We start from the raw sequence: 13180 nt of genomic DNA, 5'->3' as shown, positions 1-13180 counted from the left end.
GTTTGACTTTGATCTTGCCAGTTATATATATACTGAGTCGAGAACAGTAACCTTGGCCGAAATGTACTTTAGAAGTGAATGCTGTTGTAGAAAATTCATTGATACTTTTTCTTATGATCTTACTGTGTGCATACGTTAACAGGTAAAATAGAGCAAAGGGTTTGTTCGTGTACTGAGTTGCAGTTTGTTGGTTCATTGATAGAGAGATAAGGAAGTACAGTAACATTTTAAACATTGTTTTAACTATTAAAAACAGAAACACACAAAAGCAAATCTGTACCTTTTCAGATTTTACAGAAACATAGCATCAGAAAATGGTGTCAAAGCATTATGATAAGTGAATTGTACAAAAAGATTTAAAATTGATATTGAGTAAAAAAAACAACAACAACACTGAGTATGCAGGTGTTTTAGGTCGCTATTCGTGATTGTCTAAAAGTGTGTTATTACAAAGCAAGCTTCGACTTATTTTCTCTGGAACCAATGTCTTGAATTTTTTACTGTAATTATTGTATTAATAACGTCAAACACATGAATTTATTTGTTATTTAAAATCAATCAGTGTCAATCTAGCGAAACAATGGTCGAATACAATGAATTTAAGTGCCAGTAATTGGCAAATGTGATTATTTGCTTGGTATAGCATCCCCAGACATCTCGATACTTGCTGATTCCTGACAATCCGGCAATGTTGCGGCATGGAGTGGTTTTGCCTGTGTATTCAAATAAAACCAAAAAATAAAAAAAATAAAAAAATATGTCGTCATCAAAGCATAGTTTAGTATGTGACTTATAAACACAGATTTTGCTGACATTTTTTTCTCAAAAATAAATCTATATTTTGTTTTATTTTGTTCACTTTTACTGCAATGGTTTACAACAAAAACTCCATGTAATGCCCCTCGTGTCGTAGATGAAGATATGTGTGACATAAATAGAAAGAGTTTATTGACTTTTTTTTCTCAAATATGTTTTGCGTTACTTTTAGTTCACTTTTACGGAATGGTTTCCACAACTGTTGTAATGTCGATTATGTCATAGTTCAGTGTGTAACTTATAAAGAAAGTGTTTGCTGACTTTGTTTTTCAAAGAATTGTTTTCAGTTACATTTAACATTAATACAATGGAGAGAAAAAACATTAGAAAACAAAGCGACACAAAAAAAACGGTGATAATACTCATCACAACATAGTGCGGTATGTGATGTATAAAGAAAGCGCTTGCTTTTTATGTTTGTTTTAGTTACGTTTTATTCACTTTGACTGCAATGGTAAAAATATAAATAAAAACTGTAATAATGAACAACATGTCAAAGCTCAGTATGTAACTTATACAGACCATCCTGAGCCAACCTTTATTGCATCATTGTTTTAAGTGACATTTTACTCACCATTTCTGCATTGGTCCACTGAGTAAAATATAGTCTACAGGCTAATAAACAAATAAAAACCTACATGTAATAATGCCTTCCATTGCATAGTTCCGTATGTCACTTATGCTGACTTTTTTTTTTATCAGATATTAATTTTGTTTATAGTTACAATTGATTTGCCTTCACTGCAATGTTCAAAACAAGCAACAAAAAAACCTGTAATATTGCCCATCGAACGCTATTTTTATGGCGTATTCTTTTTATTTGCTTGACAGTTTTACAGTGACGACTTATATATTTACGGGTCTCGTAAAGTCATGGATCGCGATGCTACTTCCATTATCATTGACTGCATTGGTACATTAATTCTCCTCTGAAAATACATGCCATTTACCTTAAAAACATACTTCATTGCGTCTTTTGAATGCTCGTTTGTATAGTTCCTTAAAAGGCGCTGAGAGAATTATATATATTGTGCCTGATTTTTTTTTTTTACGGGGGAGTGGGGGGGGTAGTCCCGTAGCAGTGTGCGTGTGTGTCTAGTCTGTGTGTGTGTGTGTGTGTGTGTGACATGTACTTAAAATACGATTGAACGAATCATGTATATATTTCTTTGAACCAAATGTAAATATGTAAAGGTCATGGTCGTGTGCGCATGCCGTAACTATATATGGACATCTTTGAATTTTGTTGACAAGAGAGAGGGAATGGAAGACAATGCAAAATAGTGTGCAAGGGTATTATGTCGCTTATTCGTGTGACTGTTGTGAGTTTTGTAATGCACACAAAGCATTTTGGCCAGCTCGTCCATACAATGTTTTTATCGCTGTACATACAAAGAGCCAGGGAAGCACAACCAATTTGTATATTTTAAGGAACAGACATGATTCACTTATGTGGTGCGCTCTTGTCGAATTTTGGTGTGTTGAAAAACACTATGATCTCGGAGATAATACTCGATATAAAAGAAAAACGACTTTACATAATTTGTTCTCATATCAATGTGTATGTTGTGTGTGCCCCTCGTTCTCTCTCTCTCCCCCCCCCTCCCCCTTATCACCTTTGAATTTTATTTTTACTTGGTTTTACTTACGAGTTCTGTATAGCTTTGCGTGCTTTTACCTTGATTGTCTCATGTGGAGTCCTCAACTCTAGTCATGTAAACATTTTTGAGGTTTGGCTGATACTGAAAACCATGCAGTTGTGATGAGTCCAATCCAATTGAAGTTTATTTGTTCACAAAACTTGCCTGTTGCACAGACGGCTTCAGTTTGCTTGAATAATTATACAACACTGCAGAGCTGACTGACTTCAAAGTGTTTTAACTCCTTACTATTTGGATCTAAACCTACATAGTGAGCGAAGAGGCAAGTCTGGCTTGGGAACAGAATGATGGCAAGCTTTGTGGTCTACTTCGTGTATGCTCGTGTGCAATAGACAAGTATATGTAATCGTGTAATTTGTGTTTACTTTTGTTTGATATCGCGAGCTGAAAAACGGTGCGAGGGTTGTGCCAGGAATGTCTTGATGAATAGATAAGTAATCATTACACATAAATGAATAAATATATTCATAAATAAATGAATAAATACTATCATAAAAAATCAAAAGATAAATAGATACATAAATAAATAACAAAGAATGGTTACATATCTGTCAAAAATGTCAAGATGGTTTTTCGGTTTTAAGTTACAAATTTCATGATGTTCATCTTAAGTTTGGCCAGATTTGCGGGATGACTAGTTTTTTTCGGTTATTGGGAAACACGTTTTTTGACAACAACAAAAATAATAGGAAAAAACAGAGTGAATAGAAAACCCGACCACTTTGGTTCACACTGAAATGTTTCATTGGCAAAAATAACTTGAAGGTATAATTCCTCTCAATATTTAGCTTCCTCCCTGACATTTGTTTTCCTTAACCAAGAGATAAACGATCCTCCAGTACAAAACCCCAGAATTTTAATCGCGTAATTACTAGCTAAGAATTGTTCTTTGAATGCTTTACGTAATTAATGCTTTTGGAAGCGGTATTGCGTTTCTGAGTTAATTACAGCGTGTGTGTTTCGACTACATTTTTTTTTATTGACTCGTATGTTTTTGTCCCTCGAACTGCGCTTTATTCACGATGTATTTGTTATTTTGGCATTACCTACGAATAAACGCCATTATCGTCATTATTCGAACGTTGTTCTTTTTGTCAGTCACTTTGATATTTATTATATGATACTGTTTTTATATCGGAAATGGTTTGATGTCAATAAATGACGAATTTTGAGTGACAAACACGTTTTGAGAGTGTCAGTTGGTTCTCTGTCTGTCCCTATCTCTATCTGCCTGTGTGTGTGTGTGTGTGTGTTTGTGTGTGTGTGTGTGTGTACGTGTGTGTGTGTGTGTGTATGCATGTGTGTGTTTGTGTGTGTGTGTAAGTACGTGTGTACGTGTGTGTGTGTGTGCATATTTGTTTGTATTTTGTTTGTGTGTGTGTGTGTGTGTGTGTGTGTGTTTGTATACGTTAATGCGTGCTAGCGCCTGCGTGAATGTGCGTGTGTCTGCCTGTCTCCTTGTCAGACTGTCCATCTGTCCAAGCTAAATATATACATGAATTCTTCACACACACACACACACACACACACACACAACCCATCAATACACAGCGACACCCCCCCTCCTCATCTCCCTCCATTCCCACACCATTTCTTTCTGCTAGCTCCCCTCACACTGTCTCTCTGCATTGTATTGTCTTGACTGATGGTAGAGGTCCCGGTCTATTGTAGTCACCCTCTGGCATCGCCAGTTCATCATTTGGTGGTCACGGCCAGTCAGACAGCAGGAATCGGTCGTCCCAGACCCTTCCTTTGTCCCTCCGCCATTTTGAACAGGACTTGTACCGATGCTGCCATCTGTCGTCAAATGATGAAGGTCTTTGTGGGTTTGGAATAAAGTACCGTTATATGGTTGGAGGATTTTTGTTGGTTGGGGTGCAGTTTTAATGTTGAAGATGTAACGATTCGGTTGAAAGAACACACATACACAAAACCAGGTACCATTTAGATACAGGCGCGCAGGCATACATATGCACACATACGCCATACGCATACGCAAACGCACACGCATGCGCGCACACTCACACACACTCACACACACACACGCGCGCGCGCGCGCACACGCACACACACACACACACACACACACACACACATACACACACACACACACACACACACTCACGTTAGTTTTAGGTCAGACGTTGGACAACAGGGTTCCGACACTGGTTGCAAATAGATAAGTCTGTGTGGAACTTGAAGCTTCTTCGTAATCAATCTTTGTGAAATGCTTCTTCTTAATCCAGTGAGTACTGTTGAGACATGAAGTAAATGAAATTAGAACTTGTGTTTCTGCTATGGTCCTTTGAAAAAATGGGTTCATTAAGAGACCAGTGGTTATATTTTTAAAAACATATTTTACACACATATTTTGAAAAATAGTTAGATGAACTATTACGCAGTACAATATCATACAACACTTGAGATCAAAACTTGTTGACACGCCATTGGCGTCCTCGGCAAACGGAAGTTCTCAGAGGGTAGCTTCCCTTGGATAACTGTGCTACTCACTGACCATCGAAGGCCCACATATTTGTGTATCGTTTTCTGAGGAAAATGTACGACCCTATGGCGACCGTATATCATATCAAAAGTAGGTCATTGGAGGAATTACCGGCTATTAATAGACACACAGTATAACAAGGTTTCCTTCCTCTGTTGCAGACAAAGTAGTGCACCCAGAAAGACTTCATTTATTATTGCCGAACAGCATGTTCTCATTAGGCGGATTAATGACCTCGGCTTTAGTATTTACGCGTGATTTGCAAGAGCGTAACAACCATGACACCGACCCTCCCCCTCCTCTACCTCTTCTTAAAAAAACAAATCTGCTATTTTAATTCTCAAGCACCCTACGGAAAGGCAAGACATGGAACTCTGATGGCAGAGTGACCCCAGCCGTTTGAGTAACGTCCCTTGACAGCCACCAACATGGCGGACTCTATTTCCATCCTATTGTTGGCTGGAACCAAAGAGCAGGGGCGGCCGGGAGGAAGGAAGCAGGCAGGTTTTGTTCACCAGTGGTTGCTGCCAGCTATAGATCCCCCCGTGGGGTGGAGGCGGACTAACTTCTTGTTGATCACCCTATTAACTGCCGCGCCCTTGGGACTGCCGCCGTGGGAACGCCCTGTTAGGAGGTCACAATACCGTTGTTGTTTTTTCCTCTCCCCCCCTCTCTGTGTTAGTCTTTCTCTCTCCCACTCTCTCTCTCCCTCTCTCTCTCCAATTTTCTCTCTTTCTCTCCCTCTCTCTTTATCTCTCTCTCTCTTTCTATCTCTCTCTCTCTCTCGCTCGCTCGCTTTCTCTCTCTCTCTCTCTCTCTCTCTCTCTCTCTCTCTCTCTCACACACACACACACACACACACACACATACACATACACACACATACACATGGTCCATTGAATGTGCAGGCTCATATAAGGTATTCATGTCCCACACCCTTGTCACTTGTGTGGCACGTAAAAGACCTCTGTCATTCTGAGAAACGTGCAGGAGGCTGAGTACACATAAACACGTATACACCTGGGAAGCGCGACTCTCTTTTCTGCTTGCTTTCCACTCAGAGAAAGTGACCCACATTTCTGGGAGAATTTTTTTAAATTTTTTTTTAATGAGGTACTGACTGAGTGGTTTTCGAATTGTTCAATAATGTCTATCTCTGTACAGCAAATGTACAAAACAATTCGGTGAGGTCATAGCAAGACTTCTGTTTACCCCTGGCTCTTGGAAAATGGTGAATTGTGGTTTTTGATTTACGTGTCAAGACTCAATACTTGATTTTACTGCCCTTATAAAAACAAGGAAAATTGCCTTGAAGTTTCAGGCCGTTTAAAACATAAAATACAACTTATTCACTAACAGTTCAAAACGTGGACTAGCCAAGATCAGATTTTCCCCAGACCGCGGGTCATTGAAGGCCTAATAGACCGTGATGTATTCGGTTAAAGGGTAGATTAATGTCCGGATCGCAATTTCGTGTCAAGGTCATACTTCAGCTTTTCTTCGAATGAACGACCAAAAGGTCCTAGATGGCCATGATGCTATTTTAATAATCCACAGATTTGCGGTTCGCAGCTTGTGTTAAAGCCAAGACCAGTTCAGCAATACGTGAAACGGATCACTGAAGGACTTCGCCTGTGATGCTATTTCATTAATCCGCAGATCCGAAGCCGTCATGAGCGGCCCGCCATTGGCTTTCAAGCGCACGAACGTTTGCTGCAACTTGACAAATACTGCAAGGCGGGTGAGCGCCCGATTTGTTTGAAAACCGCCGGTGGATAATGTGGAAGGGAAGCATCAGCGGGGTAAATATTTGCTGCAATTTCTTCAAATCTGTGCAGTGTGCATAAATCAGACAATGATGGGAGAGTTATTAGTGGGTGACGATGCGGCGCCACACAAGGCGGCTCGTGCAGGCCAAACGCTCGCCCTATTCACCGCGAGATTCGGCGAGAGGCGGCCATGTTGACTCAGCCAAGCCCACACGGGGCCAGCGACACGGGTCGGAAATTTAGCGGCGTTAGTGCAGCGCAAACGGCAAACAAATGAATTCCTAATCTATCGTTTTGGGGCCTAAAAAGACAAGCCGGCGGGTGGCCTAATGGAATTGGCACGGGGCGGCCATTACTGACAGGCCTCCATGGTAAAAAAAAATCAAAAAAAATCGGCAGTGGGGATCTAAGTGATAGGTACACACTATAGGGCCCGTGTCAACAACATCGCTAGTATTGTCGTCCTCCCATGCAAAGCCGGTGATAAAACTTTTTTCCGCCTGTGATAAAACTTGAAAATAGAACAGGGAAGGGAGAAATGATGAGGCGGTCATGGTTCACGCTCCAGAGCCTTCGTGTCACGCAACAATGGAACCGTGCGGATTGCCCTCCCGTCCTCTTTCAGGACTGAACAAACATGGAAGTGAGCTTTTCAAACAGGACCCTGCAACAATCAGAAATGAAGCACAGTTTTTTCTTCTTCTTTGATTTTTTTGTTTGTTTTGTTTAATAATACCGTTTCGGTGCTAGAAAAACAAATTAAGTTTCCGTATAGATGGTTTTTCGATGGCACTGGCCTATATTTGCATTTCGTGATTGATGGTCGATGGCGCTGCTGGTATACGTTTTCAAGGATACTTAGGTGAGAATGACAAAGCGCACGATGTAATGACAATCGCCGGACCCTGAACCAGATATTAAATATATCGCGACATTCATGTTTGCTACATTTAGTGTTCAGTGAAAATGTATATGGACCACAGTTTTAATGCCCAGAAAAGCAGACAGCTCACTGGTAAAAATCAGGTAAAAGACAATGCCGTTATGTATATATTCGTACTTTTTGATTGGTTAATTGATTGATTGATTGATTGATTGATTGATTGATGAATGGATGGATGAATTATATTAAACCATCGATACCTTATTGTTACTTACCATTCTCTCCCCTACGCATATCTCTCTTCACCCCCACCCCCCGTCTCTCTCTCTCTCTTCTCTCTCTCTCTCTCCCTTTCTCTCTCTCTCTCTCTCTCTCTCTCTCTCTCTCTCTCTCTCTCTCTCCCTCCCCATCTCCATTGATTTGATTATTTGATATACAGTTGTTACCGAATTTCCAGTTACCATTCTCTCTTCTAACCACCCCCCCCCCCCACACACACACACACACACTCTCTCTTTCTCTCTCCCCCTCTCTCTCTCTCCCTCTCTCTCTCTCTATCTCACTCTCCCCTCCCCATCTCCATTGATTTGATTAATTGATACACAATTGTTACCGAATTTTCAGTTACCACTCCCTCTTCTCGCCACCCCCACCTCCCACACACACACACACACACACACACACACACACACACACACACACACACTCTCTCTCTCTCACTCTCACTTTCTCTCCCTCTCTCTCTCTCTCTCTCTCTCTCTCTCTCTCTCTCTCTCTCTCCCTCCCCCTCTATCTCTGTTCTCTCCTCTCATTCCCCTCTCCCATCTCGACTCCCGTTCCCAGGCATTTTCAGCACAAGCGTAAGTGGACATATAAAGAGGAAGGGTTGGATGCGCCAGGCAAGACCTGTGAAGAAGGGGTGGGATAGAGACGTGATATTCAATGTGCAAGAGGTTAATAGGACTTCATATCCCCCCTGATACCCTGCGCTGGTCTCTCCTTCATCAGTGGGACACACATCTCCTGGGTCATGGAGCATTTTTTCCATAGAGGTGTTTCAAATGGGGACAAGAACCAGACGTGAACACGACGCCACCGTGCGCTGTCAGTTTCTATTATTCCTTTGCTTGTTGTGTTGTTTTGTTTGTTTGTTTGTTTGTTTGTTTGTTTGTTTGTGTTGATGCGTGAGAGAGAGCATAATAACAGAATACCACATAAAACGAGAAAAACAAGAAATTCCTACGAGGTAGGAAAAACGCCCCCGTCAAAGGGAAATAACCTTCTCAGTTGGTGGCAGTGACTGAGTGAGAATGGTTATTTCCCTTTGACCATGAAGATGTCCCTCTATAAGTCCTTGTATAATTTTAATCCACCAATAACTCCCTAACCGTGTGTTTGACTGGTCCCAATTTTTGTAAGGACCGTCTCAGGAATGTATAGAACCTGTTCACCAAGTTTGGTGACGATCGGTCCGTTCATTCTTGAGATCTATATGCGAACACAAACAAACAAACAAACAAACAAACAAACACATCGAGCAAAACCTATACACACCCCTATACCGGGGGTGTAAAAATCAGAAAGACGAATACATCCTAGAATAACAATGACAGATTTGTTTTGAAGTAGAACAGTCTACAATGATTGACACTCTACATAGTTCCAATGCCATCCAATGTTAATGCAAATGACAAGGAACTTAGTCGATAAATATCGACAGGGGGCGGACAAATGGTTTACATGTGAAATGTGTGTATATGGGTGTGGTTCTGAAACAAACAAACCATGTGAACCCCCCCATCCCACCGCTCGCGGGCTGAACGACTGACGTCACATGTCGCTTCGGTCTTTTCCTGAGAAGAACACCGCGTGTACATAATACACAATTCGATCGCGTAGCACTGCCAATGCACATTTTCGCAACGAAAACCGTGCTACTGTTTCTTGTGTGTTAAATCTGAAAGCAATATAAGTGAACGAACAATTGAAAACTGATATCACGTTACTAAACTCCCAAAAGTAATAAATTACTTCTGACTGCGGTACACAATACGGCAGTCACCTCTGCGAATGCTGTCGAAGAATCTAACCGAAAGTAAACATTCTGGGAATCTACGCGCATCGGCCTTGACGCAAGTTCAATACTTAGCCAATGAGCGCGCCGCGGCGAAGTTGGCCGCTGTAAGTCTCGCAGCGCTGGCTGGCTGAGCGAGTTGCGTGTCCATCCTTTTTTGGTCCAAGCCGCACCGTAGACCAGATTAGTATAGGTGCTTGATTTTGGTATTTTGATTTTACATAACATTAAACCTTTCTTGGGGTTCATGGTCATGGCAACAGCCATAATAATATTATATCATGTATAATATTACATTTCAGCATATTTGAATTACATGTCATCATACCAAACTGTCATACATTTTTATTCCTACATCATTCTGATTGATCACAACCAAACCTACTATCAGTGGACACATCCAAATGTAAGCGCCTGTTCTTGACAACTTTTAATCGATCTAAAAATAGCAACTTGCTGGGCCCTCTGCCGCCAACAGACACTGTTTGGCCTGTAGGTAAAATGTACAATGTATTTTCTGATTTGTGCACAAAAGCTTTATTTCTTTTTTCTTTGTTTTAACATAACAATGTTTAATGTCACTGTATGTTTAAAAGACCATGGTCATATTTGTAAAAAAAAATGTTAAATTAGAAAATAAATAACATTTTGGTTCATGATTTTTCCTACACCTGTGCTAAAAATAAGAAATAAAAATGTCGGGTATATAAGTCTCTCAAATACAGCTAGGTATGAATGGCTCGGTTTGAGTTTGTTGCAGTTGACCCTGCACAATGCGACATATCATGTTTTTGTTGAACAATTTTGACGTCACCCCTCCCATAGGGTGACGTATTTCACAACTTCCTGTGTTACACAAACTCTGTGATGACCAATTTTGACGTCACCCCTCCCATAGGGTGACGGATTTCACAACTTTCTACAGATGAACAATGTTGCCTTCACCCCTCCCATAGGGTGACGGATGTCACAACTTCCTGTGTACACAAACTGATGACGTATTTCACAACAAAATGGCGCTGCCCATGGTCAACCTCTAAACTATCCGTATAGAATGGGGGCGTCCTCGCCCCCATAATAATTTTAGTATAGTACTCCTTCATCGCTGAAACATCCTGAGAATACCCTCACTAGCCTAGCATCTGGACAACAAAAAACCAAGCCGCTATAGCCGCGTTGTGTCAGCGCAGGTCAGCCTCATCACGTGGCCAATGATGCACGTGAACCACGTAGCTACACTGACATTGCCAAGGTCATCAAAGATGCATGGAGGCAGGCCGACACAAACACAGCTTTGTCGCCCTTCCCCTGGTCTTCTACTTTGGCGTCTATGTACTGCCTTTTTATATTTAGTCAAGTTTTGTTTACATTTAGTCAAGTTTTGACTAAATGTTTTAACGTAGAGGGGGGAATCGAGACGAGGGTCGTGGTGTATGTGCGTGTGTGTGTGTGTGTGTGTGTGTGTGTAGAGCGATTCAGACTAAACTACTGGACCGATCTTTATGAAATTTGACATGAGAGTTCCTGGGTATGAAATCCCCATACGTTTTTTTAAATAAATATCTTTGATGACGTCATATCCGGCTTTTCGTGAAAGTTGAGGCGGCACTGTCACGCTCTCATTTTTCAACCAAATTGGTTGAAATTTTGGTCAAGTAATCTTCGACGAAGGCCGGGGTTTGGTATTGCATTTCAGCTTGGTGGCTTAAAAACTAATGAGTGAGTTTGGTCATTAAAAATCTGAAAATTGTAAAAAAAAAAAATTTTTTATAAAACGATCCAAATTTACGTACATCTTATTCTTTATCATTTTCTAATTCCAAAAATATATAAATATGTTATATTTTGATTAAAAACAAGCTCTGAAAATTAAAAATATAAGAATTATTATCAAAATTAAATTGTCCAAATCAATTTAAAAACAATTTCATCTTATTCCTTGTCGGTTCCTGATTCCAAAAACATATAGATATGATATGTTTGGATTAAAAACACGCTCAGAAAGTTAAAACGAAGAGAGCTACAGAAAAGCGTGCTATCCTTCTCAGCGCAAGTACTACCCCGCTCTTCTTGTCAATTTCACTGCCTTTGCCGTGCGCGGTGGACTGACGATGCTACGAGTATACGGTCTTGCTGCGTTGCATTGCGTTCAGTTTCATTCTGTGAGTTCGACAGCTACTTGACTAAATGTTGTATTTTCGCCTTACGCGACTTGTTCTTCTTTTTTACAATAAATTAGGAGAGTCGTATTCTCGAGGCGATACGAGGAGCGCAGGCTGGAAACACTGAATAGCGGCGTTCGTTTGTGAATGATTTTTTGGGGGGTTATACTGAAGCAGGTCACAGGTTTGTTGGTTACTTATCCAATTTAGAATGAAACGTACTTATGTAGCGCTTAACATCAGCTCAAAATGCAGTGACAGGGTGCTTTCGGTGTTTGTTCCGGGAAAGTTTTATCTTAGTCATTGTATGAAGACACACGCATAGTCGCACCACGCACCCACACACGCACAGACATACGAATGCACGCACGCAAGCACGCACAAACGCACTCACTCACTCACTCACGCACGCACACGCACACACACACACACACCCCTTTAAAGTGTTGTGTGGCAGAGTGTAGGGGGATGTATTTACTGTGGGCGATTGACAGACGGTCCCTGTGGACGCTACATCCATTGACGTGTTCCGTGTCCCGCTCCTCTGCCCCGTGATGTAAGGCTCGGCCCTTCTGCTGTTCCTGCCACATGGACTTTTCCCTTCAATGGACGAAGAAAGGATTATTTTCTGCTTGTATTTTTTCTTTATTTTTAGGTTTTTTTGGTTTTTTTTGTTGATGTATTGTCTTTTCTTTCTGTTTTGTCTATATGTTTTCATTGTTTGTTCTTTTGGTTCGTTCTTTCTTTTTTTATGCCTTTCGTTTGTGTGTGTGTGTGTGTTTGTCACAGTGTGTGAATACGAATACGAATACGAATAAACTTTATTGTCATGAAACGTAGTGTTTATAAGACACGGGAAGATAAATAACCAAATGATTACATTGTTTCTTTTTTTTGAAGCAATTATATACAAATTCTCCCAATTTAGTTTGTACTTTGTCTACTTGCAAAAGTGTGTGTGTGTGTGTGTGTGTGTGTGTGTGTGTGTGTGTGTGTGTGTGTGTGTGTGTGTGTGTGTGTGTGTGTGTGTGTGTGTGTGTGTGTGTGTGTGTGTGTGTGTGACTATCTGTAAGTTGCGCTTAAGGCTCATGAAAAAAAGAGTCCTTGTAAATTCATGAAAACGACCTTGTCACCTTTGGTATTTTGCTTTTACTAAGTACATTGAAAAGACACGGAAAACAGGATTGTCACACTGTATCTGTCAGAGGCGGATTGTGATTTCAGAGTGGCCGAGGATTGGCGTCTTGCTTGAGTAAAATGGATGCAATGCAGCTCTCCAAACAAATGCTGGAAGAAGAACTCCGCTGCATAT

This window comes from Littorina saxatilis, linkage group LG12 (assembly GCF_037325665.1).
Source record: "Littorina saxatilis isolate snail1 linkage group LG12, US_GU_Lsax_2.0, whole genome shotgun sequence".
Classification (NCBI taxonomy): Eukaryota; Metazoa; Mollusca; class Gastropoda; order Littorinimorpha; family Littorinidae; genus Littorina; species Littorina saxatilis.
This window is presented reverse-complemented; position numbering follows the sequence as displayed.